The sequence below is a fragment of the Lipotes vexillifer genome, unplaced genomic scaffold (assembly GCF_000442215.2).
Source record: "Lipotes vexillifer unplaced genomic scaffold, Lipotes_vexillifer_v1.1 scaffold40, whole genome shotgun sequence".
Lineage (NCBI taxonomy): Eukaryota > Metazoa > Chordata > Mammalia > Artiodactyla > Lipotidae > Lipotes > Lipotes vexillifer.
Window position 1 is genome coordinate 3,630,948 of NW_006771578.1, and position 6,176 is coordinate 3,637,123.

Genomic DNA, 6,176 nt, shown 5'->3' on the forward strand with positions numbered 1-6,176 from the left:
AAATTCCCTTTGTGTGAGCATTTGCCAGCATGGCTATGATGGGGTCCCCTGGTTTCCCTTAGCCACAGGCTGTGTGCACTGTGACAAGTGTGGCAGTCCTGTAGGCCATGGGCTTTTTGGTTAACAGCGTCCTGCTCCCAAAGCTGGGCTCTTCTGGAGGCAGTGTCAAGGTGGCCCTTGGGAGAGCTCAGCCTAACAAAGATTTATCCCATTTCAATCATGCAGGGCCCCTGTGTCAGGTGTGGGGTAAAAGTCATACTGCAATCGTGATACAGGTGCTATTACATCAAAACATGTATAACGGGGACTTCCCTGATGGTCCAGTGGTTAAGACTCCACGCTTCCAATGCAGGGGGCACGGGTTCGATCCCTGGTTGGGAAACTAAGATCCCACATGCCGAGCGGCCATAAAATAAAATAAAAATAAAAAAAAAAACTTTATTAAAAAAGACATGCAGGGCTTCCCTGGTGGCGCAGTGGTTGAGAGTCCGCCTGCCGATACAGGGGACACGGGTTCGTGCCCCGGTCCGGGAAGATCCCACATACTGCAGAGCGGCTGGGCCCGTGAGCCATGGCCGCTGAGCCTGTGCGTCTGGAGCCTGCGCTGCGCAACGGGAGAGGCCACAGCAGTGAGAGGCCCGCGTACCGCAAAAAAAAAAAAAAAAAAAGACAAAAAAAAAGACATGCAGAATGGGTGTCACTGGCTTGGAAGAGGTCTCTGAGGAGAGAGTTTAGAAATGCTGCCTCACTTACTTGACAGATGAGAACACACACCCAGAGAAGATGAGTCACTTGGTCTACATATGTTAAATCCATCAAGCTGCACACGTGAGACTTTCAAAAAGAAAAGAGAGAAAAGCAGAAAAGAACAAAATGACCCCAGATACATATTTTTTTACCACCAGACACACACACACAAAGAAATAAAGGCAGAACTTTGAATAAAGGAAAATCAATGATGCTTTACATATTTAAATTAGTAACATGGGAATAAGCCAGTTAATTGAGAATCCTTCTCTAGCTGGAAGCCCTTCTAAAACAAGTTGAAGTTTCAACTTTAATTTCAAGGAGATGCTTCTCAATGTGTGCTGTTTTCTACAGATGATGTGCAGTAGAAATGCTGGTCTCTTGGTGTAGCTCTTAGGGTTCGAATTCATACCTTGGAGCTGTTGGCTCCCACTCTGGGGTGAGGAATGGTCACCAAGATTCAGGATGGTCTGGATGTTTGTAAGACAACTTCTGGTGACCTTTTGAGCCTGAGCACCTTGGCCCGGCTGACCGGCCTTATCTCAGATCTACCGGCGTATCAGGAATCCTAAGGGTATCAGATACACAACCTGCTCAGAGAACACCTGCCTCATCTTTCCCACCTCAGGAGACACAGGAGTGCAGTTCTAATAGGCACAAGGGGAGTCCATTTCCTTGCTGGAAACCCAGGAGTAACACTGACTTCAGGTGTGTCTGGATTCAGGACTCAAACAGTGTCATTAGGAGTTGATTTCCCTCTGTCTTGAGGTTCTTCCACTGAGATAGTCATGATCTCAGGACCTCCAAAGTGGCCCCACTCAGCTCCAGGCAAGGAGGAAGCAGAATCTCCAGACTCTGTATCTCCCTAGTTCCAAGTCCAGTCAGGAGCGAATCATGCCTTCTCTCTTACAGCATTTCCAGGAGTTGCTAAGTCTCACTGGCTCTGAGTAGGTCACATGCACACTGCTGAGCCAATCACTGTGACCATGGAAATGCAGTGCACTGATTAGCTTAGGCCTAGATCACATGCCTCTTCCTCAGAGCTCTTCCCAAATGGACAGCTACCTCCCATTCCCAGATGGTTTCCTGCTGCCACAATGCCTCTGTATTTCCTTCTGCTTTCATGGGACCATCACTCGTCGATTGGCCAGTGGCTGTGAGGTGCAATTACCTGGCTGCCTGCATGGGGAACAGTCCACATATCCTAATGGCTTACAAAGGTGGTCTTCTCACCTGGCCTCTGAGACTGGCAGCAACCTAGCCTTGGCCAAGATATGAGACGGGTGCTACCATTTGGCAATTCAGTGGCTTTCAGGTACTTTATTATGTAGTTTCTTCCTTTCCACCCTTAATGGGTAGATGGCCCGTGGTGGCAGTTCTTTGCTGTATTGGTGGCCACTTGAGAGCGCTGGCAAGTTGGTCCATGGTCTGCAGCTATTGTCCATGGCTACTCTTTGGCCCACAAGGGGCTCATAGATACTCCTAATTCTCTGCAAGCACCTTCTCTTTTCACCCTTCTGGGTGTACCACGCCATGCCATACCATGGCACCCAGCCTTACTCTAGGGGTATTTTCACATACCCTCAGCCGTGTGTGTGTGTGTGTGTGTGTGTGTGTGTGTGTGTGTGTATGTGTGTGTGTGCGCGCGCGTGTGTGTATGAGCAGTGGGGTCACCTCCCAGTCATCCAGGTAAGAAGGAAGTGTAACTAGTTTATGGAATGGTGGTCAGGTACAACCCAAGTTTGAAGCAGAACCTGACGTCCTGTTATTGTCTGTACTGTTCTGAGTATTAGTGTTAATCTAAAAACCCTTAAGTTCAGGATATCAAAAGATAGGTACTACTGAGAAAGTTGCTGATAGCATGCACGCACTGGGTCAGTGCAACAACGACATGTATTTCCTTCAATAAGTGAAACAGGGAGCAAGTTACTAGAAAGGGAAGAGGGGCAGGCACGTTACTGGAATGGGCTGCCCTGCTGAGTCCCAGCTGGAGCATCAGTGACCTCTGCTGGCAGGATTTTCCTCTCTGGTCCACACAGGGTTAGAGTCTCCTTCAGGTCTGTGTGTCTGGTTCAGTATTCAGAGAGATGTCGCAAGATTGATCTCAGAGAGGGTAGGGCAGACTGGGTTTTCATGCTAAAACTTTTACCAGGGGGTTGGAGGTCACAGCAGTCAGGAGTTTAAGCATAGATACTAACCTGCCTCCATTGGCTTTCTCTCAAATGTGAATGGCTTGTTTACAAGACTCATTTTCCAGATATAAGAATGTTTTCTTCCTTTTTTAAGGAATACTTTTCTCAAAAAGAACACATTAAAAACACAGGTTTCACATAAACAAGTGTATAAAATTTCTTAAGAATAACATGTTTGCAGTTTGACAAAGTGAGGTGAGGACACTCTGTCAAAATAAGTTCACTTTTTTATGTAAAGGATGAGGCGTCCTTTACAAATACCTCTACCAAATCCCACACTTCACATGGTCATGCGCCCTCTCACCCACAAAGACCTGTGAAACGCTGCTGTTGGTAAGGCCTGAGCCCACCTCCATGCCAGGAGCCTTTTTTTTTTTTTTGGCTGCGTTGGGTCTTCGTTGCTGAGTGCAGGCTTTCTCTAGTTGTGGCGAGCGGGGGCTGCTCTTCGTTGCGGTGCGCGGGCTTCTCATTGTGGTGGCTTCTCTTGCTGCGGAGCACGGGGTCTAGGCGCACGGGCTCAGTTGTTGTGGCTCGCGGGCTCTAGAGTGCAGGCTCAGTAGTTATGGCTTGCAGGCTCTAGAGCGCAGGCTCAGTAGTTGTGGCGCACAGGCTTAGTTGCTCCGCTGCACTTGGGATCTTCCCGGACCAGGGCTCGAACCCATGTCCCCTGCATTGGCAGGCGGATTCTTAACCACTGTGCCACCAGGGAAGTCCCAGGAGACTTTTTTTTATAACTGCCTGGGTACAACTGCAGTGGGAGACTGGGGTAGAAAGCTGGGCAGCAAAGTCGAGGCCACCATGACAGGTTTTGAGGGTCACACTGATGCAGTTACTGACTAAGCAGCTCTTGTCCCCATGGGACCACGTGATGGGCACTTGAGGGCCTCTCCCAGCCCACCTGCCACCTCTGATCATGGATCATGGTTTGCCCTCAAGGTCAGGTCTCTGCAGCCATCTTCTAACAGGGCGCAGTCCCTTTAACCAAAGTTCATTGGACCAGGAGTAAACTGACTGAGGGGAACCAATCCCTTCAGTGGGGAGTTGGGGAGGGTGGGAATCAGATTTCCTTTTCCAGAAACTGGCAATTAGGACACAGGCATGGCAGTCAGTCTCTGATAGAGATTTGCCTGTCCTGTAGAGATGGCCAGCATCTTCCACTGTGGGCAGGGAGAGGCAGAGAAGGCCAGCCAGCACAGCGAGAACTGAGTAAATGTGAACACGAAGGGGACACAGAGATGAGGTGACGGGGAGAGAGAAGGCTTCTGCTTCCTGATTCCAATTTTCATCCGAGGTCCAGGAACTGCCAGGAAACTGGGTTCTCATTTCCTATGTCAATTCTCATTGCTCAGAGTGGTGAAAGCCTTGAACTTGGACCTTGGTATCTATTAAACGGTGAAAACAGTACTTTCTTTTCAGGTTCTTTTGAGGAATAGAGATGAAAGCATCTGGCACAGTGTCTAGCTCAGTTTTAGCTGAATGCTGTGTGTTTTGTGGTGCTTATGACTGACTTTACATCAAAGTGTCCTACTAGTAGAGATTATGAGTGTCAACCATGATGTTGGATGTCCTGGGTTTGAATCCAGACTCTGATGGTTGGGGGAGGTTATTATAAGAAATGTCTTTGCTCTTTTTGAAGACTCTTTTGGGGGGAGGAAAACTTTATTCCATTCAGCATGGACATCTTCACCATCAGTTGCAGAGAACCAGCCTGAGACTGAAGCCAGAGGAAAGTAGAGCAGAGAGAAAAGGGAGAGAGAGAGAGAGAGAGAGAGAGAGAGAGAGAGAGAATATAACTTTGCCTGAGCCCTTGGATCCGGTTTTGCTTAAAGCCAACTATTCTGTCTATGACAATTGAGAAGATCCTGACTCAGTTTCTTTGTTCTTGTGTTGAGACGTAGACATCTTTTTTTTATAACTGCCTGGGTACAACTGCAGTGGGAGACTGGGGTAGAAAGCTGGGCAGCAAAGTCGAGGCCACCATGACAGGTTTTGAGGGTCACACTGATGCAGTTACTGACTAAGCAGCTCTTGTCCCCATGGGACCACGTGATGGGCACTTGAGGGCCTCTCCCAGCCCACCTGCCACCTCTGATCATGGATCATGGTTTGCCCTCAAGGTCAGGTCTCTGCAGCCATCTTCTAACAGGGCGCAGTCCCTTTAACCAAAGTTCATTGGACCAGGAGTAAACTGACTGAGGGGAACCAATCCCTTCAGTGGGGAGTTGGGGAGGGTGGGAATCAGATTTCCTTTTCCAGAAACTGGCAATTAGGACACAGGCATGGCAGTCAGTCTCTGATAGAGATTTGCCTGTCCTGTAGAGATGGCCAGCATCTTCCACTGTGGGCAGGGAGAGGCAGAGAAGGCCAGCCAGCACAGCGAGAACTGAGTAAATGTGAACACGAAGGGGACACAGAGATGAGGTGACGGGGAGAGAGAAGGCTTCTGCTTCCTGATTCCAATTTTCATCCGAGGTCCAGGAACTGCCAGGAAACTGGGTTCTCATTTCCTATGTCAATTCTCATTGCTCAGAGTGGTGAAAGCCTTGAACTTGGACCTTGGTATCTATTAAACGGTGAAAACAGTACTTTCTTTTCAGGTTCTTTTGAGGAATAGAGATGAAAGCATCTGGCACAGTGTCTAGCTCAGTTTTAGCTGAATGCTGTGTGTTTTGTGGTGCTTATGACTGACTTTACATCAAAGTGTCCTACTAGTAGAGATTATGAGTGTCAACCATGATGTTGGATGTCCTGGGTTTGAATCCAGACTCTGATGGTTGGGGGAGGTTATTATAAGAAATGTCTTTGCTCTTTTTGAAGACTCTTTTGGGGGGAGGAAAACTTTATTCCATTCAGCATGGACATCTTCACCATCAGTTGCAGAGAACCAGCCTGAGACTGAAGCCAGAGGAAAGTAGAGCAGAGAGAAAAGGGAGAGAGAGAGAGAGAGAGAGAGAGAGAGAGAGAGAGAATATAACTTTGCCTGAGCCCTTGGATCCGGTTTTGCTTAAAGCCAACTATTCTGTCTATGACAATTGAGAAGATCCTGACTCAGTTTCTTTGTTCTTGTGTTGAGACGTAGACATACAATGTACTAGAAACTAAGTCTTGTATTTCCCACCCACCCAGCCCCCGCTGCTCCCCACATGGTCTGAAGGTAGGGTTGAGGAATAAGGGATTGAAGGGTGGTTTCTAAAGGAAGTTCAGGTGCTTTAACGATAAAAATAGAAAGGGACTCAG